Source organism: Dama dama, chromosome 27 (genome assembly GCF_033118175.1).
Source record: "Dama dama isolate Ldn47 chromosome 27, ASM3311817v1, whole genome shotgun sequence".
Lineage (NCBI taxonomy): Eukaryota > Metazoa > Chordata > Mammalia > Artiodactyla > Cervidae > Dama > Dama dama.
Window position 1 is genome coordinate 44,412,641 of NC_083707.1, and position 27,279 is coordinate 44,439,919.

Sequence of the window (27,279 nt, forward strand, 5' to 3'; positions counted from 1 at the left end):
TTCTGTTCCATTGATCTATATTTCTGTCTTTGTGCCAGGACCATACTGTCTTGATGACTGTGGCTTTGTAGTAGAGTCTGAAGTCAGGCAGGTTGATTCCTCCAGTTCCATTCTTCTTTCTCAAGATTACTTTGGCTATTCGAGGTTTTTTTGTATTTCCATACAAATTGTGAAATTATTTGTTCTAGTTCTGTGAAAAATACCGTTGGTAGCTTGATAGGGATTGCATTGAATCTATAGATTGCTTTGGGTAGAATAGCCATTTTGACAATATTGATTCTTCCAATCCATGAACATGGTATGTTTCTCCATCTGTTTGTGTCCTCTTTGATTTCTTTCATCAGTGTTTTATAGTTTTCTATGTATAGGTCTTTTGTTTCTTTAGGTAGATATATTCCTAAGTATTTTTTTTTTTGTTGCAATGGTGAATGGTATTGTTTCCTTAATTTCTCTTTCTGTTTTTTCATTGTTAGTATATAGGAATGCAAGGGATTTCTGTGTGTTAATTTTATATCCTGCAACTTTACTATATTCATTGATTAGCTCTAGTAATTTTCTGGTAGAGTCTTTAGGGTTTTCTATGTAGAGGATCATATCATCTGCAAACAGCGAGAGTTTCACTTCTTCTTTTCCTATCTGGATTCCTTTTACTTCTTTTTCTGCTCTGATTGCTGTGGCCAAAACTTCCAACACTATGTTGAATAGTAGTGGTGAGAGTGGGTACCCTTGTCTTGTTCCTGATTTCAGGGGAAATGCTTTCAATTTTTCACCATTGAGGGTGATGCTTGCTGTGGGTTTGTCATATATAGCTTTTATTATGTTGAGGTATGTTCCTTCTATTCCTGCTTTCTGGAGAGTTTTAATCATGAATGGGTGTTGAATTTTGTCAAAGGCTTTCTCTGCATCTATTGAGATAATCATATGGTTTTTATCTTTCAATTTGTTAATGTGGTGTATTACATTGATTGATTTGCGGATATTAAAGAATCCTTGCATTCCTGGGATAAAGCCCACTTGGTCGTGGTGTATGATTTTTTTAATATGTTGTTGGATTCTGTTTGCTAGAATTTTGTTAAGGATTTTTGCATCTATGTTCATCAGTGATATTGGCCTGTAGTTTTCTTTTTTTGTTGCATCTTTGTCTGGTTATGGAATTAGGGTGATGGTGGCCTCATAGAATGAGTTTGGAAGTTTACCTTCCTCTGCAATTTTCTGGAAGAGTTTGAGTAAGATAGGTGTTAGCTCTTCTCTAAATTTTTGGTAGAATTCAGCTGTGAAGCCATCTGGTTCTGGGCTTTTGTTTGCTGGAAGATTTTTTATTACAGTTTCAATTTCCTTGCTTGTGATGGGTCTGTTAAGATCTACTATTTCTTCCTGGCTCAGTTTTGGAAGGTTATACTTTTCTAAGAATTTGTCCATTTCATCCAAGTTGTCCATTTTATTGGCATAGAGCTGCTGGTAGTAGTCTCTTATGATCCTTCGTATTTCAGTGTTGTCTGTTGTGATCTCTCCATTTTCATTTCTAATTTTGTTGATTTGGTTCTTCTCTCTTTGCTTCTTAATGAGTCTTGCTAATGGTTTGTCAATTTTGTTTATTTTTTCAAAAAACCAGCTTTTAGCTTTGTTGATTTTTGCTATGGTCTCTTTAGTTTCTTTTGCATTTATTTCTGCCCTGATTTTTAAGATTTCTTTCCTTCTGCTAACCCTGGGGTTCTTCATTTCTTCCTTCTCTAATTGCTTTAGGTGTAGAGTTAGGTTATTTATTTGGCTTTTTTCTTGTTTCTTGATGTAAGCCTGTAATGCTATGAACCTTCCCCTTAGCACTGCTTTTACAGTATCCCATAGGTTTTGGGTTGTTGTGTTTTCATTTTCATTCATTTCTATACATATTTTGATTTCTTTTTTGATTTCTTCTATGATTTGTTGGTTATTCAGAAGCGTGTTATTTAGCCTCCATATGTTTGAATTTTTAAGAATTTTTTTCCTGTAATTGAGATCTAATCTTACTGCGCTGTGGTCAGAAAAGATGACTGGAATGATTTCAATTTTTTTTTTTGAATTTTCCAAGACCAGATTTATGGCCCAGGATGTGATCTATTCTGGAGAAGGTTCCGTGTGCACTTGAGAAAAAGGTGAAGTTGATTGTTTTGGGGTGAAATGTCCTATAGATATCAATTAGGTCTAGCTGGTCCATTGTGTCATTCAAGGTTTGTGTTTCCTTGTTAATTTTCTGTTTAGTTGATCTATCCATAGTTGTGAGTGGGGTATTAAAGTCTCCCACTATTATTGTGTTACTATTACTTTCCTCTTTCATACTCGTTAGCGTTTGCCGTACATATTGCGGTGCTCCTATGTTGGGTGCATATATATTTATAATTGTTATATCTTCTTCTTGCATTAATCCTTTGATCATTATGTAGTGTCCTTCTTTGTCTCTTTTCACATCCTTTATTTGAAAGTCTATTTTATCTGATATGAGTATTGCGACTCCTGCTTTCTTTTGGTCTCCGTTTGCATGAAATTTTTTTTTCCAGCCCTTCACTTTTAGTCTGTATGTGTCTCTTGTTTTGAGGTGGGTCTTTTGTAGACAGCATATATAGGGGTCTTGTTTTTGTATCCATTCAGCCAATCTTTGTCTTTTGGTTGGGGCATTCAACCCATTTACATTTAAGGTAATTATTGATAGGTGTCATACCGTTGCCATTTACTTTGTTGTTTTGGGTTCACGTTTATACAACCTTTCTGCATTTCCTGTCTAGAGAAGATCCTTTAGCATTTGTTGAAGAGCTGGTTTGGTGGTGCTGAATTCTCTCAGCTTTTGCTTGTCTGTAAAGCTTTTGAATTCTCCTTCATATCTGAATGAGATCCTTGCTGGGTACAGTAGTCTAGGTTGTAGGTTATTCTCTTTCATTACTTTCAGTATGTCTTGCCATTCCCTTCTGGCCTGGAGGGTTTCTATTGATAGATCAGCTGTTATCCTTATGGGAATCCCTTTGTGTGTTATTTGTTGTTTCTCCCTTGCTGCTTTTAATATTTGTTCTTTGTGTTTGATCTTTGTTAATTTGATTAATATGTGTCTTGGGGTGTTTTGCCTTGGGTTTATCCTGTTTGGGACTCTCTGGGTTTCTTGGACTTGGGTGGCTATTTCCTTCCCCATTTTAGGGAAGTTTTCAGCTATTATCTCCTCAAGTATTTTCTCATGGACTTCTTTTTGTCTTCTTCTTCTGGGATTCCTATGATTCGAATGTTGGGGCGTTTCACAGTGTCCCAGAGGTCCCTGACGTTGTCCTCATTTCTTTTGATCCTTTTTTCTTTTTTCCTCTCTGCTTCATTTATTTCCACCATTTTATCTTCTACCTCACTTATCCTATCTTCTGTCTCCGTTATTCTGCTCTTGGTTCCCTCCAGAGTGTTTTTGATCTCATTCATTGCATTATTCATTTTTAATTGACTCTTTTTTATTTCTTCTAGGTCTTTATTAAACATTTCTTGCATCTTTTCAATCTTTGTCTCCAGGCTATTTATCTGTAACTCCATTTTGTTTTCAAGATTTTGGATCATTTTTATTATCATTATTCTAAATCCTTTTTCAGGTAGATTCCCTATCTCCTCCTCTTTTGTTTGACTTTGTGGGCATTTTTCATGTTCCTTTACCTGTTGGGTATTTCTCTGCCTTTTCATCTTGTTTAGATTGCTGTGTCTGGACTGGGCTTTTTGTATTCTGGAGGTCTGTGGTTCCTTTTTATTGTGGACGTTTTTCCCAGTGGGTGGGGTTAGATGATTGGCTTGTCAAGGTTTCCTGGTTAGGAAAGTTTGCGTCGGTGTTCTGGTGCGTGGAGCTTGATTTCTTCTCTCTGGAGAGCAATGGAGTGCTCAGTAATGAGTTTTCAGGTGGGTCTATGTGTTAGGTGTGACCTTGGGCAGCCTGTATGTTGATGTTCAGGGCTATGTTCCTGCGTTGCTGGAGAATTTGCTTGGTATGTCTTGCTCTAAAACTTATTGGCTCTTGGGTGGTGGTTGGTTTCATTGTAGGTATGGAGGGTTTTGGACGGTCACTTATTACTTAAAGTTCCATGTAGTCAGGCGTTTTCTGGTGTTCTCAGGTTTTGGGCTTAAGTCTCCTGCCTCTGGATTTCAGTTTTATTCTTCCTGTAGTCTCAGGACTTCTCCAACTATACAGCACTGATAAGAAAACTTCTAGGTTAATGGTGAAAAGATCCTCCCCCGTTAGGGACACCCAGAGAGGTTCACAGAGTTACATGAAGAAGAGGAGAGGGAGGAGGGAGATAGTGTTGAGCAGGAGAAGAAAAAGGGGGACTCAAGAGGAGAGAGACACATCTACGCAGTTGTCTGTTCCCAGAATGTTCTCCGTAGCCCAGACACCCACCAAGTTTCACAGAATTGGATTGGGAAGAAAAGAGGAAAGGAGGAAATAGAGCTGTTCTGAGGTAGAAAACAGAGGGTCAAGATTGGGAGAGAATAATCAACACACTCCTGAATAAAAATGGGAACTGAATATTGGATTCTTAAATGTTCACAATTTATATCATATATTGAAAAACAAAAATTAAAAATCTAGAGTAGAGATTAGACTCTTAAAAATACTATATTAAAAACAAAAACCAAAACACACACAAAAAATTTTTTAAAAATATATATGAAGTTCAGTTTAAAAAATAGGGCTTCTGTCTCTTTTTTTTTTTTTTTGGTAAGTTTATAGTGTATTGAAAATGAAAATTAAGGAGTAGTAGAGGAGTACTAGAGGACTTTAAAAGAAATAAGGGAAAAAGAAAAATAGAAAATAGAAGAGAAAAAGGAGAAAAAAAGAAAAAGAAAAAAAAAAGAATTTTCCCTAATTAAAAAAAATCATAAAAATCTATGAAAATGAAAGTTAAGGAATGATGGAGTAATAGGGAATTTTCAAGGAAAATAAAAGAGAAAAAAGAAAAAAGAAAAAATAAAAAAAAATTTTTTTTTCTCTTATTTAAAAAAAAAAAAAAAGTAAAAATACATCTAGGAATTTCTCTGGAGCTGTTGCGGTCAGTGTCGGTTCGGCTCAGGTTCAGATAGCTCCTCGTTCCAGCTTACACTTCTCGATATCTACATGCCTCTTCCGGTGTAATGGGTGTTTTCTACAGGGATTTTAATCTGTTGCACCGCTCTCTGCTGAAGCGGTTCCCTTTGTTTATTTGGCTTCTGTTTGCCTGTTTCTTCAAAGCCTCATTTCCGCCCTGACACAGGCGGGTGGAGGTGGACTCTTATTCAGGTAGCTAGTTCTGTCGCACTGCTGGGAGGGGCTGATGCTGCGGGGAAGGGCTGGTGCTGCCGGGAGAGGCTGGCGCTGCTTTCTCGGTCTGCGCTGCTCAGGATCCCGGCTGCTCTATATGGAGCGCTCCACGCGCTGTGTGCAGCTCCAGCCCTCGGGTGTTCGACAAAAGCGCAAAACAAAAGGCTGCGCCTGCTCTTGTGCCTTCCGCATCAGAGCGGTCCAGGCAGCCAGGAGCTTGACAGGCGCACTCTCTCCGGGTGCGGCGCACCCACTCCCTTCCACGGTCCCAATCTCGGTTTCTGCCGGCACCAGTCGGGTGCGTGCGCCTTCTGCCCTCTGCGTCCCCAGCCCCAGTCCCTGCCCGCGTTGGTTGGGTGCCTGCGCGCTGTGTCTCGCCGCGACCTGCTCCCGCCTCCGGTGGGTCCGGGCCAGTCCGCAGTCTGCGAGCCCCTCTCTGGACTCTCTCGGTCCCCCCGTTCCGCGAACGGCCGGCAGCGTGCTCGGGCCGGTCAATTTTCTCTCTCTTCCCTGCTCTCCCACAGTTCAAGTTGGCAACTCACAAAAGCTCCCTCCGATTGTCCTCAGGGCGCTCAGGCCCGGACCCTACCCCAAGCAATGCCGCCCGCTCCTCTCCGTGCTGCCCCCACTTGCTGGTGGCAGATGCGGGTGTCTGGGGCACTTTTCTGCTGAGAGTTGCTTTTAGGCACGTAATCTGTGGGTTTTATTTATTGTTTCCCTCCCAGTCAGGTTGCCCTCCTAGATTCAAACACTTCCCCCAGGCCCGCCAGTGCGAGGGTTTCCCAGTGTCTGGAAACGTCCTCTAAAGACTCGCTTCCCGGGACGGATCTCCGTCCTTAGCTCTTTTGTCTCACTTTTTATCTTTTATATTTTGTCCTACCTCCTTTCGAAGACAATGGGCTGCTTTTCTGGGCGCCTGATGACCTCAGCTAGCGATCAGAAGTTGTTTTGTGAAGTTTGCTCTGCGTTCAGATATTCTTTTGATGAATTTGTAGGATAGAAAATGGTCTCCCCTTCCTACTCCTCCGCCATCTTGGCTCCTCCCTCCTAGAGTTTCCTTGCTGTGCAAAAGCTTTTAAGTTTAATCAGGTTCCACTTGTCTACTTTTGTTTTTTTCCGTTACTCTAGGAGGTGGGTCATAGAGGATCTTCCTTTGACTTGTGTCATCAAGTGTTCTGCCTATGTTTTCTTCTAATAGTTTTATAGTTTCTGGTCTTACATATAGGTCTTTATTCCATTATGAGTTTATCTTTGTGTATGGTGTTAAGAAGTGTTCTGATTTCATTCTTTTACATGTAGCTATCTAGTTTTCCCAGCACCATTTATTGAAGAGGCTGTCTTTGCCCCATTGTATTTTCTTGCCTCCTTTGTCAAAAATAAGATACCCACCGGTGCATGGGTATATTTCTGGGCTTTCTATCTTGTCCCATTGGTTTATATTTCTTCCCTCCCCGCCCCCCCCATTGGTTTATATTTCTATTTTTGTGCCAGTACCATACTGTCTTGATGACTGTTGCTTTATAGTATAATCTGAAGTCAGGAAGGTTGATTCTCCAGCTCCAAAGACTGCACTGGCTATTTGGGGTCTTTTTTGTTTCCATTTGAATTGTGAAATATGTTGTTCTAGTTCTGTGAAAAATGCCATCAGTCATTTGATAAGGATTGCATTGAATCTGTAGATTGTATTTGGTAGTATAGTCATTTTCACAGTATTGTTTCTTCCTACCCAGGAACATGGAGTGTCTCTCCATCTGCTTATATCATCTTTGATTTCTTTCATTAGTGTCTTATAATTTTCTGTGTACAGTTCTTTCATCTTATAAATTTAATCCTAGATACTTAATTCCTTTCATTGCAATGGTGAATGGGATTGATTCCTTAATTGCTCTTTCTGATTTTTCATTGTTAGTATATAGAAATGCAAGTGATTTCTGTGTATTGATTTTATATCCTGCAACTTTGCTAAATTCACTGATTAGCTCTAGTAATCATCTGATACTATCATGAGGGTTTTCTATGTACAGTATCATGTCATCTGTGAACAGTGAGAGCTTTACTTCTTCCTTTCCAATCTGGATTCCTTTCATTTCTTTTTCTTCTCTGATGGCTGTAGCTAGGACTTCCAGAACTATGTTGAATAATAGTGGTGACAGTGGACACCCTTGTCTTGTTCCTGATCTTAGGGAGAATGCTTTTAGTTTTTCACCATTGAAAATAATGTTTGTTGTAGGCATTATTTTATATGGCCTTTACTATGTTGAGGTAGGTTCCTTCTATGCCCATTTTTTGAAGAGTTTTAATCATAAATGGGTGCTGAATTTTGTCAAAAGCTTTTCTGCTTCTACTGAGATGATCATATGGTTTTTATCTTTCAGTTTGTTAATATGGTGTATCACATTGATTGATTTGCATATATTGAAGAATCCTTGCATCCCTGGAATAAACCCAACTTGATTATGGTGTGTGAGCTTTTTGACATGTTGTTGAATTCTGTTTGCTAAAATTTTGTTGAGGATTTTTGCATCTATGTTCATCAGTGATATTGGCCTGTAGTTTTCTTTTTTTGTGTTGTCTTTGTCTGGTTTTGGTATCAGGGTGATGGTGGCTTTGTAGAATGAGATTGGAAGGGTTCCTTCCTCTGAAATCTTTTGAGAATTTTAGAAGGATGGGCATTAGCTCTTCTCTAAATGTTTGCTAGAATTCTCCTGTGAAGCCATCTGGTCCTGGGCTTTTGTTTTTTGGGAGATTTTCATCTCAGCTTCCATTTCAGTGCTTGTAATTGGGTTGTTCATAATTTCTATTTCTTCCTGCTTCAGTCTTGGTAGATCGAACTTTTCTGAGAATCAGTCCATTTCTTCCAAAATATCCATTTTATTGTCATATAGTTGTTCAAAATAGTCTCTTATAATCCTTTTAATTTCTGCATTGTCTGTTGTAACCTCTCCTTTTTCATTTCTAATTTTGTTGATTTGACTTCTCTCTTTTTTTCTTGAAAATTGAAAAGATCTCTCTTTTTTTCTTGAAAATTGTTAAAGGCTTAACAATTTTGTTTATCTTCTCAAAGAATCAACTTTTAGTTTCATTCATCTTTGCTATTGCTTCTTTTATTTCTTTTTCATTTATTTCTACTTGGATCTTCATGATTTCTTTCCTTCTACCTATTTTGGTTTTTTTTTTTTTTTGTTGTTGTTGTTCTTCTTCTTCTTTTTCCAGTTGTTTTAGGTATAAAGTTAGGTTGTCTATTTGATGTTTTTCATGTTTCTTAAAGTAGAATTGTATTGCTATAAACTTCCTTCTTAGAATGCTTTTGCTGCATCCCATAGGTTTTGAGTTGTCCTGTTTTCATTGTCATTTGTTTCTAGAAATTTTTTGATTTCATTTTGATTTCTTCAGTAACCTGTTGGTTATTTAGAAATGTATTGCTTAATCTCCATGTGTTTGTGTTTCTTACAGTTTTATTCTTTTAATTGATATCTAGTCTCATAGCACTGAGGTCAGAGAAGATTCCTGATACAAATTCAATTTTCTTAAATTTACTGTGGTTTGATTTGTGACCCAAGATGCGGTTTATCCTGGAGAATGTTCCTTGTGCACTTGAGAAGAAGGAGTATTCTTCTGCATTTGGATGGATTGTCCTAGAGATACAAATGAGACCCATATCATGTAATGTATCATTTAAGACTTGTGTTTCCTTATTAATTTTCTGTTTGATGACTGTCTATTGGTGTGAGTGGGGTGTTAAAGTTTCCTACTATTATTGAGTTACTATCAATTTCTCCTTTTATGTCTGTTAGTGTTTGTCTTATGTATTGAGGTGCTCCTATGTTGGGTGCATAGATATTTACAATGGTTATGTCTTCCTCTTGGATTGATCCCTTGATCATTAGGTAGTGTCCTTCCTTATCTCTTGTAATCTTTATTTTAAGGTCTATTTTGTCTGATATGAGGATTGCTACTTCGGCTTTCTTTTGCTTCCCATTTGCATGGAATACATTTTTTCCATCCTCTCACTTTCAGTCTATTGTGTCTTTAGGTCTGAAGTGGATTTCCTATAGACAGCATGTATATGGGTCTTGATTTTTATCTACTTAGTCAGTCTGTATCTTTCTGTTGGCACATTTAATCCATTTGCATTTAAATTAATTATTGGTATATATGTTCCTATGCCATTTTCTTAATTGTTTGGGGTTGATTTTGTAGATCTTTTTTCTTCTTTTTATTTCTTGACTTTATAAGTTCCTTTAACATTTGTTGTAAAGCTGACTTGGTGGTACTGAATTCTCTTAACTTTTACTTGTCTGAATAGCTTTTTATTTCTCCATCAATTTTGCATGAGATCCTTGCTAGGTACTCTCATGTTGGTTGTAGATTTTTCCCTTTCAGTAGTTTAAATATATCCTGCCATTCCCTTCTGGCCTGCAGAGTTTCTTCTGAAAGATCAGCTGTTAAACGTATGGGGTTTCCCTTGTATATTACTTGTTGCTTCTCCCTTGCTGCTTTTAATATTCTTTCTTTGTGTTGAGTCTTTGTTAGTTTGATTAGTATGTGTCTTGGCATGTTTCTCCATGTTTCTCCATCCTATAGGGACTCTTTGCATCTCTTGGACTTGATTGACTATTTCCTTTTCCATATTGGGGAAATTTTCAACTATAATGTCTAAAAACATTTTCTCATAACTTTTCTTTTTCTCCTTTTCTTATGGGACCTCTTTAATTTGAATGTTGGTGTGTTTGACATTGTCCCAGAGGTCTCTGAGACTATCCTCAGTTCTTTTCATTCTTTTTACTTTATTCTGCTCTTCAGAAGTTATTTCCACCACTTTATCTTCCAGCTCATTGATTCATTCTTTTACTTCAGAGATTCTGCTATTGATTCCTTCTAGAGTATTTTCAATTTCAGTATATGTGTTGTTTGTCTTTGTATGTTTGTTCTTTAATTCTTCTAGGTCTTTGTTAATTAATTCTTGCATTTTCTCCATTCTGTTTTCAAAGTTTTGGGTCATCTTTATCATTATTCTGAATTCTTTTTCAGGTAGTTTGCCTATTTCCTATTCATTTATTTGGACTTCTTTGTTTCTAGTTTGTTCCTTCATTAGTGTAGTATTTCTCTGCCTTTTCATTATTATTATTATTTTTTAACATATTGTGTTGAGGTCTCCTTTTCCGATGCTTCAAGGTTTAATTCTTTTTTTTTGTTTGTTTGTTTGGTTTCTGCCCTCCTAAGGTTGGTCCCGTGGTTTGTGCAAGTTTAGTATAGGGAGGTATTTGTGCCGAGGTTTTGTTTGTTTGTTTTTCCTCTGATGGGCAAGGCTGAGTGAGGTGGTAATCTGCTGATGATTGGGTTTGTATTTTTGTTTTGTCTGTTTGTTGTGCAGTAGCACCTGCCCAGGGTGCTACTGGTGGTTCGGTGATTTGGGGTATTGAATTCAAATCATTTCCTTTGTGTGAGTTCTCACTATTTGATACTCCCTGGGGTTAGTTCTCTGGTAGTCTACAGTCTTTGAGTCAGTGCTCCCACTCCAAAGGCTCAGGGCTTGATCTCTGCTCAGGAAGGAAGATTCCACAAGTAATTTGTTATGACATTAAATGAGATTAAAACAAATATGCAAAAATGAGAAATGAAAGATGAACCCCAGACAAATGGCAGTTAAAAATCAAGCAAATAATAATTAAAATAATGGAATATACACGTATACATATATAGCCATTAGCAAAGTGAAAACAGTCCAACAAACATAAAGTACAGTTGATTGACCTGATGAACAAAGTAAATAAAAAATTGTATTTACCAATTAAGAACAAAACTAACAGAACTAAAGCAAGGTGCCAATTGGGGAATAAAGCAATAAAAACAAAACTAACAAATATGTTGAGAGGAAAGGAGAGAAAGAAAATAAAGAAACAATAGGTATGCAAAGTAAAATAGAGGTAGATGAAGAATATTTATATACATTAAAGAATAATAGCAAGGAGAAAAGAAGAGTAGGAAAGACAAAGGAATACATGTAGAAAAAAATAGATTTTAAAAAATTAAAATTATAAAAAAGAAAAGAAAAATTTTTTTAAAAATGGAGGAAGAAAGAAAAAGGGGGAAAAAAGAAAAAGGAAAACTTTACAGAACTGCAAAATCCCAATGGAGAGGTTGATAACTACAATAAAAAATGTGACTGAAAAAAATAAGTTCAAAAGTTTAACTAGATTTCATAGTGCCAATAATATTGACAACTACAACAGAGGGGGAAAAACAGGGGGAATAAAAAGGGAAAATCCAGGAGAATCTACAGAGCAAGTCAAAACATAATAATAATGTTTTTCTTGAGTCACTACTATCAGAGTCCTTTCCCTCCCCAGGAGTCACAGTCCACCTCACCTCCCTACGATGCCCTCCAACATTATGCTAATTTCTGGACCTGCTGTGGGGGCAGCTCAGCTTCTAATCTTGTCCTACTTCTATGTGTTCTTGCCTCCAATGTCCACAGCTATCAGAACTAGTGTGTTTTCTTTTGTGGGAGTTCTCAATGTCCTTTAATATATTCCATAGACACAGAGTCTGCCTAGTTGATCCTGTGGATTTAATCTGCAGGTTGTACAGCTGGTGGGAAGGTTTTGGGTCTTCTTCCTTAGCCACACTGCCTCTGGGTATCAATTGTGGTTTTATTTTCACCTCTGCATGTGGGTCGTCTACTGGGGTTTGCTTCTGAGGCTGCCCTGGAGGACTTGAGTTTGCCCCTTTGAGGGCCAGGTGTGGAGGTGGGGCAGCTGCTTGGGTCTCAGGAGTTCTGGCAGCACCAGGTACTCAGGGGAGTTGGAAGCTAGGGCAGCAGGAAATATAGTGCTCTAGAAGGGCATGGTAACACGTATTAGTCAACTCGTTCCAGTTCTTGCTTGGAGAACTCTGCTCCCTGACAGAGAAGCCTGGCCAGTCACAGTCTGCAGGGTCACAGTCAGACACTCTGAAGTGACCCTGTGGGCATACACATAAGACTTTTTTTGCCTGTGGCAGCTCTGTCCCATTGAGAGTTGAGTGTGGCGGTGGCACAGCTGCTTGGCATGGGGGGACCCTGGTGGCACCAAGTGTGCAGGGACATGGATGGCCTCTGCCACAAGAGTTATGGCCCTATTACAGTCTTCTTTTGAGCCTCTTATAGCTGGCTATCAGAAGGCCTCTTTGGCCAGTGTTTCTATGTAGCTCTGCTCCTTCAGGCACTTAGAGGGCTCCCTTGCCTAGGTTCCTCCTCTGTTGTTTGGGGCATCAGGCACATAGAGAGGCCCCCCTGGCTGGGGTCCTATTCTGTTTATCTCCACATCAGGCACTTAGAGGGTCACCTACAGAGCCTCTTGATGAAAGTGAAAGAGGAGAGTGAAAAAGCTGGCTTAAAACTCAACGTTCAGAAAGCTAAGATCATGGCATCCAATCCCATCACTTCATGGCAAATAGATGGGGCAACAATGGAAACAGTGATAGACTTTATTTTCTGGGGCTCCAAAATCACCTCAGATGATGACTGCAGCCATGAAATTTAAAAATGCTTGCTCATTGGAAGAAAATCTATGACAAACATAGACAGCCTATTAAAAAGCAGAGTCATTACTTTACCAACAAAGGTCCATCTAGTCGAAGTTATGGTTTTTCCAGTAGTCATGGATGGTTTTAACAGTTGGACCATAAAGAAAGCTGAGCGCTGAAGGACTGATGCTTTTGAACTGTCGTGTTGGAGAAGACTCTGGATAGTCCCTTGGACTGCAAGGAGCCTCAAACCGAAAGAAAATCAGTCCTAAATATTTATTGGAAGGACTGATGCTGAAGCTGAAGCTCCAATACTTGGTCACTTGATGTGAAAAACTGACTCATTGGTAAAGACCCTGATGCTGGAAAAGACTAAAGGCCAGAGAAGGGGATGACAGAGGATGAGATGGTTGGATGGCATCACCGACTCAATGGACATGAGTTTGAGCAAGCTCTGGGAGTCGGTGATGGACAGGGAAGCCTGGTGTGCTGCAGTCCATGGGGTCTCAAATAGTTGGACATGACTAAGTTACTGACCTGCTACTTTAATGGCAGCAAGGAAAGAGGATCTGAAGAGGTTCTTGACAAAGGTGAAATAGGAGTGGAAAAGCTGGCTTAAAACTCAGCATTCAAGAATGAAGATCATAGCATCCAGTCCCATCCCTTCATGGCAAATAGATGGGAAAAAATTGGAAACAGTGACAGATTTTATTTTCCTGAGCTTCAATATCACTGTGGACAATGACTGCAGCCATTAAATTAAATAATGCTTGCTTCTTGGAAGTAAAGCTATGACAAACCTAGACAGTGTATTAAAAAGCAGAGACATTGCTTTGCCTACAAAGGTATATATAATTAAAGCCATGGTTTTTCCATTAGTCATGTATGGATGTAAGAGTTGAACCATAAAGAAAGTTGAGCACTGAAGAATTGATGCTTCAAATTGTGGTGCTCTGGGAGACTCTTCAATGTCCCTTGGACAGCAAGGAGATCAAAGAAATAAATCCTAAACAAATCAACCTGAATATTCATTGTAAGGAACAATGCTGAAGCTGAAGCTCCAGTATTTTGGCCACCTGATGTGAAGTGCCAACTCATTGGAAAAGACATTGATGCTGGGAAAGACTAAGGGCAAGAAGGCAAGGGGACAACAGAGAATGAGATGTTTGGACGGCATCACCGACTCAATGGACATGAGTTTGAGCAAGCTGTGGGAGATAATGAAGACCATGGAATCCTAGCGGGCTGTAGTTCATGGGTCACAAACAGTCGGACATGAGTTAGCAATTGAACAATACAATGCAATAAACTACTCTACTGAATGCTGTAATAAGTAACATAACTAGTTGTATTCAAGCCCACGAGGTTGAATAGGGAGCAGACACATGTATATCTATGGCTTAATCATGTTGATATTTGGCAGAAGCTAACAAATATTGTAAAGCAATTATCCTCCAATTAAAAATAATTAAAAATATAAAACAATGCAAAACAAAAAGTTCCTCTCACCCCACCCACTTTTAAAAAATCCAAACAAAATTACATAAAGCAAGAATATGTTTTAGGATCAAATATAAAATGTATGTTTTCTGCTCCAGAAGTTGATTTTGAAAAATGTTTTACATTTTTTACCTAATACCAAATCAAAATGAAGATGAGAATGAAAATATCTGAAGTGGAGCAATATTGCATCATGAGGGAATAAACTATGAAGTTAGCATGGGTTAAGCTTATAACAACAGTAATAAAATTCTTGTCCTATTTTTTTTGTGATATTCATATCAACATAACAGCAAAATGATCAAGAAGAAGTGGAATGAGTCACGCAGTTGCTGAGATTTCTTTAAGTCTTGAGTCAGATTTGACTGCCTTTGTGAAAACAGGCCACCAATGCCTTTGAAGAAAGGAAGCCAGCAATCTTACAAAATACCAAGGCAATGATTGTGAAAATAAGCCAAACTCCCATCCTCTTCTCCCACATCCCTCTACTTCAAAATAAACCAAATATATCATATAAGAAAAAGACCCATAAACTAAATAATTTCCCACAAAGTTCTTATCTGCCAGATAAGATACATTATCAGAGGTAGTTGGATACAAAATGAGAAATGAAAATCATAAGTTAAAATAAAGAAGCCAAATGATGCCAGAAGAATTTTGTTCCAATAAAAATTGTGACATTTTAGTCACTACAAAAATTCTGACACACAATAGATAATAACAAGGAAGTTCCAAGTTTCTTTTCTATCTAAAATTCTGAGGCAAGTACTTACGTGTTTTAAACAATCAATAAACAGATGGTTTCACTAGCATTCAACTTTCATTTTTTTTCCCTCCATTTGCTTTATAACAGGGCAATCAGACTAAGGAAATAGTCATTACAGTTTCACACAGTTGTAGTATGCATGATGATCGGATGTATATTGTTCTCTTGAAAAAATGGTGGGAAAGAGAGGAAGGGGTGGTATGTTTTTGATTCCAAACAAAAACATCACATTTATAATGGTATTGTCCAAATTCCACACAAAATGCTCACCATCATCAGATATAGGCCCCAGACTCTGGGTCAGCAAATTGAACTAAAGGCAGCTGAAATACTTTGACCACCACCTTGGAAACAATGGCTACAGGACAGGCCAAAATGTCTAATTCCAAAGTATGATCTCATAGTTCAGAGTGATAGACAGACAACATAAAGTTTTCAGTCATAGTTAAGAACTGGAAAATATAATTTCTTTCTTCCTCAGTGGCAGTGATTTATTACATTTTGGCTTTGGATGTTCCTAGGTTCAGACATGTTCAGACATTTTCTTTATTGACTCCAGTCTGTGGCCAACATCCAGACTGGCAAGAGCTATAGAGCCTGGAGATGATGGAAGGCAGCCCAAAGATCAGAGATCAAGAACAAAGACTGAGGTCCAAACCAAAAGAGAAATAAACTTTTATATTCTATTCTAGTTCAACTCTTTCATTTGGGGTAATCCAGCTTGCAGAGTTCCTGGGAACTGGTCAAACCTCAAGTTCTTTCCCTTGCCTCAAGCTAACTGAAGCTAAACAGCCCTGCTAGTTTGAGCCAAAAATTAGAGCTGTTTGGGCTTTGCTTTTTATTTTTTAGGTTAGCATTTTTACCTTGGAAATCAACCTTGTGCTCATCACTATACCCCAAATCACTGTCCACAAAATCATCACCTCAAAGTTACTCTCAGCAAGAAGTTTTCCGTTCCAGTTATTCTAAAATATTGCCCTCGCAATTGAGGTGACTTGAGAGCACTGTATAAGTATGTATGTAAGTGCATGTGGATGTATACTGCATGTATATATTGCATGTGTATTTTCCATCAGAGTAATTTAGGATGTCAATTTAATACAATAGTCACATAGAGAATGTGCCAATAGATATATCTTTTCTTATACACACTATCCTTTCTCGCACTTCATCTATATTTACACAGTGATAAAAATCAATTTCCATTTGTTGATAACCATTAAGTCATTAGAGGATAATCACAATTTCTTGACATAACTGATGGAGCACAAAGACTCTACTTTCAGAGATCATTTATATAGTTTGTTACTGATGGAGCACACATTTTAAAATGCTAAGATGGGTTAAAATAACTTTAGAAGAGTTACTTTTAGTTGAAATAATGTGCGTATCATATTAGAATTTTAAGGATAAAGTATCTTATCATTTCCCCCAAATGTTGTCATTGCACTACTGCCTGAGTCTAAGATTCTCTAAGTGATTTCTGAAGATCCCTTTGCCTCCTTGTAGTTAATTCTATGATGAGATCATAACATCACTTCAATTCAATGGACTCTTAGAAGGCCTTCCATATGTGTAGCCTTAGTAGGTGCTGTGAAAATGCTTTCCAGGGGAAAAGATGAGGCAAGATATTTGCCACTGGTGAATGTACAATTCTATAAGAGAAGGAAGATTTATTATCTTACACACAAGATTTAGAGACACAGTGTAAAGAAAAGCACAGGGAGAGTATGGTAAATAAATGAGGTGCTAAAATGACAATAAAGACAATACATAGAATAATAAAAAGTCTAAAACTGAATGACATATGTGGGATGGAGATATCACAGATCTTAGAGATCAAGGAATACAAGAGAGAAACATAACTAATTTCCTTATCTTCCACCCTCTCCTCAATCAAATGTGGGCCTTTAAGAATACTGATCTCTCATAATACTATTATAGCACACTACCTTTTCAGAGCTAGAGAAGTATAGAAGGGATACCGATGGAAACAAAAAGTTTAAGTAGAGTTTGAATTGAATTTAATCCATGAGAAAGAACTGATGCATCACATTGTTCAATAGCCAATAGAACCCTCTGATCTATTATTCCATTTCATTTATTTCTGCCATGCTGTGCTAAAGGATAGAGAAGACTTTTCTTACTCTAATAAGTGAATAGCCCTGCCTCTCTCATTGCTGCTGCATCTTTGCTATTCTATATTTCTCCAATATGGATGGATCATCACTAGCAGATTTGACAGATGCTATAATATCATTATGCAAATGCAGGTTCACTGCCACTCGGGAATCCTACAGACTGATCGCTTCATTATCAACCTTATCAGAAAATACAAGAGAATTGTGTCCCATATTCCTTGAGATGAGAACATAATTTAAATTAAGTGCTTTACTGTCTGGCTACTCTATTGGCCAGGATGGGAGATAAGGAGAGCTGATTTTGAAAACTGGGATATCAACCATCATTGCTCCACTGAGGTGCTGCCTGAGCTGGCTTCCTGGGTACTCACTTCTCCCCTGAGGTCTGCACTTGTCTTTCTCCAAATCAGAGCCAATGCTGAGGCATTTTGCAGCACTTAATTTGTTCTCCTGCTATCATATGTCCTTGAAGAATGTCTTCTTTAGAATAGAAGCAGTTTAGCCCTCTGCCTAGAGAAGCAGATTGTTTAGTGGAAATATCTCAGACCTTAGAATCATATGACTTGAATCCTGCACACTAGGTTAACCGTGTGACCTTGAGCATTTTACATGATTCCTGTTTCTTAAAAGTTTCTTGGCTTATATAGGGCTCTTACCAATAAAACCAAGGAGTTAGTGAAGACAGTCTTCAAGAAGCCCCTTTTAGCAGTACCATTTTTATTACTTGGAATTTGAAATATTTTTCCATGTCTTATTATATATAAAAATAAAATATGGCTATTGTTATCTATCCCAATTATCAACAGATGCTATTATAATGATGCAGGTAGAACTATAGCTAACTCACTAGGAAAATTAATGTGCCATCATTATTACTTGGAGATGGCAATGGCACCCCACTCCATGGGGTCGATAAGAGTCAGACACAACTGAGCAACTTCACTTTCACTTTTCATTTTCATGCATTGGAGAAGGAAATGGCAACCCACTCCAGTGTTCTTGCCTGGAGAATCCCAGGGACAGGGGAGCCTGGTGGGCTGCCGTCTATGGGGTCGCACAGAGTCGGACACGACTGAAGCGACTTAGCAGCAGCAGCAGCAGCAGCATTATTACTAATAAGACTAATGGACTGGGTTCTGCAGACTTGGGTTCAGGTCCTAACATTGATCACCTTGTGCTGGGATCACCTGGTATAAGCGCTCAGCCCCCACATTTACACCAGTTTCAGAATGGGCCTTAAAAATCTTCCTGGAAAGCTCCTACTATACAAAACCTAGCACTAAGTTAGCACTTTTTCAGTCAAGCTTGCCCTCTGTATCATTATAATCCTCTGATAAGACCTCTACTACATCATTTCTTCTATTATAATGTAGTTGTTTGTTTATAGTTTTCTCCATTTCTGACTGTGGGCTTCTTGAAGAAGTAAAATTAGGACTTTAAAAAATCTTACTTCTACCATTGTCAGTATAGTATACCATACCTGGTACATAATAAGGCTCAAAAAATATTTGATCAAGGCAGGTCACAATGAACCTGACTCAGAAAGAGCTGATAACAAAAGTCCTGTGAGAAAGGTGGTATATGAAGGAGAGTGTCTTTACTTCTCCATGCCAAGTTCCAGAAAGATAGCTCTCATAGACCCTCAGTGCCTGTCGTAGGAGAACCTTGTTAACTTAGGGGACCTATATTAAGAAAACCTTGAGCTAAAGTCTATATTGCTGACAGCCCCTCTCTAACTTGCTGATTATATTACTTCTGGGATGACTCTAAGCACAAGGGTCTGCAAGAAGAAAGTGGAGCAACTTTGAATTGCGGCGTAGAATCTAGAGTCTATACCTAGTCTTTCATCTTATAAAAGTTCTACTTCTGAAACAATCCCACTTGTCACTAAGTCTCTGGAACAAGTGAGGAGTAGAACACATTGCCTTCATTAGAAATCCCAGTTGGACACACCTACAAAGATTTTTTCCCTTTTGGTCAGGATTATAAAGCAGACATTTTGCTGGGCACATAAAATATTCTTGTGGAATAAATGAATTGAAGGATGGATATGTAAAGACATGCTTCAGCTCGTTTATTATTTTATTGAGTACCTGAGATTGTGAGTCACTAGTAACTCATTAAAGCCAAAAGAACTTATAAACAAGGCACCATATACTCATAAATAGTTAAAACTGAAAAGATACTTAGAATTATCCTATATCATCATTCATTTAAAAAAAGAAACTGAGAACAAGAAATGCTGGAAATCTTTTTCCTAGATTCCCTAATTAATCAGTAGCCACAGACTTCCAACTTCTAGTCTGGCATTATTGTTCCAAAACTACCAAGTTTGAGATCTGTTCTTTTACATGAATCTCTGACTTCAGTCGGAGAAGGCAATGGCACCCCACTCCAGTACTCTCGTCTGGAAAATCCCATGGACAGAGGAGCCTGATGGGCTTCAGTCCATGGGGTCGCTAAGAGTCAGACATGACTGAGCGACTTCACTTTCACTTTTCACTTTCATGCATTGGAGAAGGAAATGGCAGCCTACTCCAGTGTTCTTGCCTGGAGAATCCCAGGGACGGGGGAGCCTGGTGGGCTGCCGTCTATGGGGTCCCACAGATTTGAACATGACTGAAGTGACTTAGCAGCAGCAGCAGCTGACTTCAGTCACTGATGGCAAATTTTCTAACACTAAGTGAGATCCCTTAAAGTCTGGAGATATATATATATATATATGTATGTATGTATGTATGTATACTCTTAGGAAATCACTTACAGGGGTTCAGTACATCCCTTTATTCCACAAACAATTGTTATATTCCAAATGTTTGCCAGGCATTCTGGTCAAGATAGAGCGATATCTAAAGATAAATATTCTGTTCTCTGTATTATGGATACTTAGAAATTCATGTCACAATTTAAAATATTAACCAGTGCCCCTCTTCCTTATTCCTCAGCACCCTTTTGCCACATCTAAGGACAAAGCACAAGATATGTGGGTCACTATAATGAACATATTCATTGAAGTCAGAATGTGTTAGTAAGCACAAGAACTATCATTTTCTTTCCTCTGGAGGTTCCTGAAGTATGAAGTTCACGGAGGCATCTTGTGTCAGTAGAGCATAAAGGAAACATGTTGTAGTTGCTAAAATTGATCTTGGATGGCCTCAGTCTGCAGGAGCTTGAAGCGGGATCTCAGTTCCCAGAGACTGAAGTCAGGACATTGGAGTGAGAGCACCGAATCCTAGGTACTGAACCATGAAGGCCAGTGGCCAGTGACAAGGCCCTGACCCATCAGCTTTGTAGAAATTCATTTCTACAGATGGATAGATGGATAGTGGTGGATGGAGATGGATAGTGGTGAAATAAGTAAAGCACTTATTAGGAGGAAAAAAGTACACATGAATAGACATACATTGGTGGGCTCAGAGAAAGAGATGGCACTTTGTGGTAGTTTGAATTGCTTATATAGAGCATTTCTTCCAGGTTTCCTCTGGCCAATCATCTTACTTTGCCTGGTTCTGAGTCCATGTTTGGCTTAACTCAAGGTCCTCCCCTGTATGCATGCTCATCTCTTAGCCAAGATGGCTTCTAGCAAAGAGACTTATGGGTAGATTGACATCACCTACTATGGGGTGATGCTCCCTTTCTTTTGACCTCCATGGAGCACATGTAGTCATGAAGGTCTTCTTGACCTCAAGAATGAAAAATATGTGGCCTCTTTATCTTTTATCTGGTCAAGTCCCACCTCCTCCTTGCTACTGCTATTATCTTTACCTTGGAGTATCTGTCCAGAGAGGATGGACTCCAGGTGCTGAGTCTGGGGAACATCTATCTCCTGACTCAATATGGATGGGAATGGAGGAGACAGGGAGGGTTGTATGTCCCAATACTGATTTCCCACAGATCTCAGGGAATTTTAAAGAATACCAGCCTAGATCTTATACCAAGGGAAGGGGCACAGAGGCTAGCCAAAGAAGAGAAGGTAAAAGAATCATTGAGTTGGTATGGAGAAGGGTAAATCTAGCCACTACTTCTGTGTCTTCCTTGCTGGGGAGCCAGAATGAAGTTGAATATTGCTTGAATAAACCACAACCACTATAATTCATTGACAAGATGATGTGACGCATGTAATTGAATATGACTCAGCCAAAAAAAGAATGAAATTCTGCTGTTTGCAACAATATGGATGGACCTAGGAAGTATTTGTTTAGTGAAATTAATCAGACAAAAAAAGATAATATATGTTATCACTTATATGTGGAATCTAAAAAGTAAAGCAAATGAATGAATATAACAAAATAGAAACAGATTCACAGATACAAAGAACAAACTAGTGGCAACCAGATAAGTACCAAGGATATATGCTACACTTTTTGTAATAATTTAAATGGAATATAATCTATAAAAATACTGAATCACTATGTTTTATGCTTAAAACAAATATAATATTATAAATCAACTATATCTCAATACATACATACATAAACACATACATAAAGAATCATAGCTATTATATACTCACATTAGCAGCTTATAGTTAAAAAAACTATATACATGTATGCATATTATTTTTTAAAAAAATTAAAAATAATATATGAAAGTTTAAGTTAAAAAATAAATGAACTCATGTCCATTGAGTTGGTGATGCCATCCAACCATCTCATCCTCCGTTGTTCCTTTCTCCTCCTGCCTTCAATCTTTCCCAGCATCAGGGTCTTTTCTAATGAGTTGGCTCTTTGTATCAGATGGCCAAAGTATTGGAGTTTCAGCTTCAGCATCAGTCCTTCCAATGAATATTCAGGGTTGATTTCCTTTATGATGGACTGGTTTGATCCTGTAGTCCAACACACAATTCTTCAGCACTCAGCCTTCTTTATGTTCCAGTTCTCACATCCACATATGACTACTGGAAAAGCCATAGCCTTGACTATATGGGCCTTTGTTGGCAAAATAATGTCTCTGCTTTTTAATATGCTGTCTCCATGCTAAATTGCTTCAGTCATGTCTGACTCTGTGAGACCCCATAGACTGTAGCCTGCCAGACTCCTCTGTCCGTGGGATTTCCCAGGCAAGAATACTGGAGCAGGTTGCCATTTCCTTCTCCAGGGAATCTTCTTGACCCAGGGATGGAACCCACATCTCTTAGATCTCCTGAATTGGCAGACAGGCTCTTTACCACTAGCACCACCTGGGAAGCCCAATATGCTGTCTGGTTTGTCATCACTTTTCTTTCAAGGAGCTAGCCTCTTTTCATTTCATGGCTGCAGTCACCATCTGCAGTGATTTTGGAGCCCAAGAAAATAAAATCTGTCACTGTTTTCATTGTTTACCCATTTATTTGTTGTGAAGTGATGGGACCGGATGCCATAATCTTAGTTTTAATATATTCAATATAATGAGAAGAAATGAGCATTTTTCTCATTCAATTAAATATATTAAAAATTAAATTGAACATTTCATTATACCTTTCAAGACCCTTATTATCTGGTGTGACACTGCTCTTTTGGCAGTACAGTTCAGGAGTGTTTCCTCTCCCTTTTCCCATGTCCGTGGAAGTGGTAGGATTCCAATTGTCATCACTCCTGTCCTGAGCACTCCAGTGTCTTCATACCCTCCAGCCATTCCCTCTTCAATATATTTCATCTCTGCTTCCAGAAAGTTATATTTTTCTCTTTTTGTCTTCATGATGGCCTACATAGTAACTTATAGGGAAAAGGTACTTAATAAATTACTTGTTATTAACAGTTTCAAAGATAGTTATTAAATAATGCAAGTGACTATCAACTCCCCAGGTTGGTAGGTGCTCAGTATGCTACTGGAGATCAGTGGAGAACTAACTCCAGAAAGAATGAAGACAAGGAGTCAAAGCAAAAACAACACCCAGTTGTGGATATGATTGGTGATGGAAGTAAAGTCTGATGCTGTAAAGAACAATATTGCATAGAAACCTGGAATGTTAGGTCCATGAATCAAGGCAAATTGGAAGTGGTCAAACAGGAGATGGCAAGACTGAATATTGACATTTTAGGAATCAGCGAACTAAAATGGACTGGAATGGGTGAATGCAACTCAGATGACCATCATATCTACTACTGTGGGCAAGAATCCCCCAGAAGAAATGGTGTAGCCATCATAGTCAACGAAAGAGTCCAAAGTGCAGTACTGGGATGCAATGTCAAAAATGACAGAATGATCTCTGTTTGTTTCCAAGGCAAACCATTCAATATGACAGTAATCCAAGTCTATGGCCTGACCAGTAATGCTGAAGAAGCTGAATTTGAATGGTTTTATGAAGACCTACAAGACCTTTTAGAACTAACACTCCCCAAAAATGTCCTTTTCATTATACGGGACTGGAATGCAAAAGTAGGAATTCAAGAAACACCTGGAGTAACAGGCAAATTTGGCCTTGGAGTACAGGAGTACAGAATGAAACAGGGCAAAGGCTAATAGAGTTTTGCCAAGAGAATGCACTGGTCAAAGCAAACACCCTCTTTTAACAACACAAGAGAAGACTCTACACACAGACATCACTAGATGGTCAATACCGAAATCAGACTGATTATATTCTTTGCAGCCAGAGATGAAGAAGCTCTATATAGTCAGCAAAAACAAGACTGGGAGCTGTCTGTGAGTTCAGATCATTAACTCTTTATTGCTCAATTCAGATTTAAATAGAAGAAAGTAGGGAAAACCACTAGACCATTCAGGTATGACCTAAATCAAATCCCTTATGATTATACAGTGGAAGTGACAAATAGATTCAAGGGATTAGATCTGATAGAGTACCTGAAGAACTATGGACAGAGGTTCGTGACACTGTACAGGAGGCAGGGATCAAGACCATCCCCAACAAAAAGAAATACAGAAAGGCAAAATGGTTGTCTGAAGAGGTCTTACAAATAGCTGCGAAAAGAAGAGACATGAAAGGCAAAGGAGAAAAGGAAAGATATACCCATTTGAATGCAGAGTTACAAAGAATAGTAAGGAAAGATAAGAAAGAATTCTTCAGTGATCAAAGCAAAGAAATAGAGGAAAACAATAGAATGGGAAAGACTAGAGATCTCTTCAAGAAAATTAGAGATACCAAGGGAACATTTCATGCAAAGATAGGCTCAAAAAAGAACAGAAATGGGATAAAGAAGCAGAAGATATTAAGAGGAGATGGCAAGAATACACAGAAGAGGTATACAGAAAAGATCTTCATGACCCAGATAATCACACTGGTATGACCACTCACCTAGAGCCAGACATCCTGGAATGCGAAGTCAAGTGGGTCTTAGGAAGCATCACTACAAACAAAGCTAGTAGAGGTGATGGAATTCCAGTTGAGCTATTTCAAATCTTAAAAGATGATGCTGTGAAAGTGCTACACTCAATATGTCAGCAATTTTGGAAAACTCAGCAGTGGCCACAGGACTGGATAAGGTCACTTTTCATTTCAATCCTCAAGAAAGGCAATGCCAAAGAATGCTCAAACTACCACACAATTGCACCCATCTTACATGCTAGCAAAATAATGGTCAAAATTCTCCAAGCCAGGCTTCAGCAGTATGTGAACCATGAACTTCCAGATGTTCAAGCTGGATTTAGAAAAGGCAGATGAACCAGAGATCAAATTACCAACATCTTTTGGATCATCAGAAAAGCAAGAGAGTTGTAGAAAAACATCCACTCTGCTTTATTGACTATGCCAAAGCCTTTGACTGTGTGGATCACAACAAACTGCACAACAAATTCTTAAAGAGATGGGAATACCAGACCACCTGACCTGCCTCCTGAGAAATTTGTATGCAGGCCTAGAAGCAACAGGTAGAACTGGACATGGAACAACAGACTGGTTCCAAATAGGAAAAGGAGTACATCAAGGCTGTATATTGTCACCCTGCTTATTTAACTTATATGCAGAGTACATCATGCAAAATGCTGGGCTGGAGGAAGCACAAGCTGGAATCAAGATTGTTGGAAGAAATATCAATAACCTCAGATATCCAGATAACACCACCCTTATGGTAGAAAGCAAAGAAGAACTAAAGAGCCTCTTGATGAAAATGAAAGAGGAGAGTGAAAAAGTTGGCTTAAAGCTCAACATTCAGAAAACTAGGATCATGGCATTTGGTCCCATCTCTTCATGGCAAATACTTGGGGAAACAATTGATACAGTGACAGACTTTATTTTTTGGGGTTCCAAAATCACGGCAGATGGTGATTTCAGCCATGAAATTAAAAGATGCTTGCTCCTTGGCAGAAAAGTTATGACAAACCTAGACAGCATATTAAAAAGCAGAGACCTTACTTTGCCAATAAATGTCCATCTAGTCTGCTACTGCTACTGCTAAGTCACTTCAGTCGTGTCCGACTCTGTGCGACCCCATAGACAGCAGCCCATCAGGCTCCCCCGTCCCTGGGATTCTCCAGGCAAGAACACTGGAGTGGGTTGCCATTTCCTTCTCCAATGCATGAAAGTGAAAGTGAAGTCACCCAGTCGTGTCTGACTCCCAGCGACCCCAAGGACTGGAGCCCACCAGGATCCTCTGTCTTTGGGATTTTCCAGGCAAGAGTACTGGAGTGGGGTGGTCCATCTAGCCTAAGCTATGGCTTTTCCAGTAGTCATGTATGGATATGAGAGTTGGACTATAAAGAAAGCTGAGCACTGAAGAATTGATGCTTTTGAACTGTGGTATTGGAGAAGACTCTTGAGAGTCTCTTGGACTGCAAGGAGATCCAACCAGTCCATCCTGAAGGAGATCAGTCCTGAGTGTTCATTGGAAGGACCGATGTTGAAGCTGAAACTCCAATACTTTGGCCACCTGGTGTGAAGAACTTACTCATTTGTAAAGACCCTGATGCTGGGAAAGATTGAAGATGGGAGGAGAAGGGGATGACAGAGGATGAGATGGTTGGATGGCATCACCGACTCAACAGACATGAGTTTGAGTTAACTCTGAGAGTTGGTGATGGACAGGGAGGCCTGGTGTGCTGCAGTCCATGGGGTCACAAAGAGTTGGACATGACTGAGTGACTGAACTGAACAGAACTTAGGTGAAAAGAACTCTCCAAACATGGTGTGAAACCAGAAATTATCAAAGAAAAGACAGCATTGAAACATGTATATTATCAAGGGTGAAACAGATCACCAGCCCAGGTTGGATGCATGAGACAAGTGCTCGGGGCTGGTGCACTGGGAAGACCCAGAGGGATCGGGTGGAGAGGGAGGTGGGAGTGGGGATCGGGATGGGGAATACATGTAAATCCATGGCTGATTCATGTCAATGTATGGCAAAAACCACTACAATATTGTAAAGTAATTAGCCTCCAACTAATAAAAATAAATGGAAAAAAAATGAAATATTTATTTAGGAAAATATATATTTAAAAGGCAAATAACAAATTTAAAATAATGTAAGAACAAAAATAAAAATGAGTAATATTATTAATATACAGTTGTCATAAATCAGTATGAATGCCCCAGAAGAAATGAGTAAAGGGTGTAAATAGACGATTCGTAGAGGAGTAATTATAAGCAACTTGTAAGTACATGAAAAAATGCTAATTTTTAAAGTAATAATTAGAAAATAAATTAAAGCAAGATATAATTTTTCACCTGTCAAATTGGCAGAGTTCAGAAATAAGGATAATATTTACTTTTTGCAAGGTTTTTGATAAGTGGACTCACATATACAGCCATGGAATGTTAGAATTTGTGTCACTTCTTTGAAGGACAATAACTTTTTTATTTTATATATTAAGAGTGTACATAAAGTTTTTCTAATAGCTTTACTTATTAAACATATTCTAAAGAAATAATTAGACAAATTTTAAAACACATATGTATAAGAATGTTCATTGTGCCATTATTTACCTAGTGAAAAGCAGGAGTTAACCTTAATATTTAATTAAAAGAAATTGATTAATATACAATAAAACTATGAAAGTTGCATATATAATCTTTTGAAATAGGAAAATGCTCATGATATACTGATGAGATTCAAGAGCAGACTGGAGAATAGTATATGTAATATGAATCTACTCTTTGAAAATGAATGAAAATAATTTCATTTATTTATAAATGAAATTCTGGAATGATT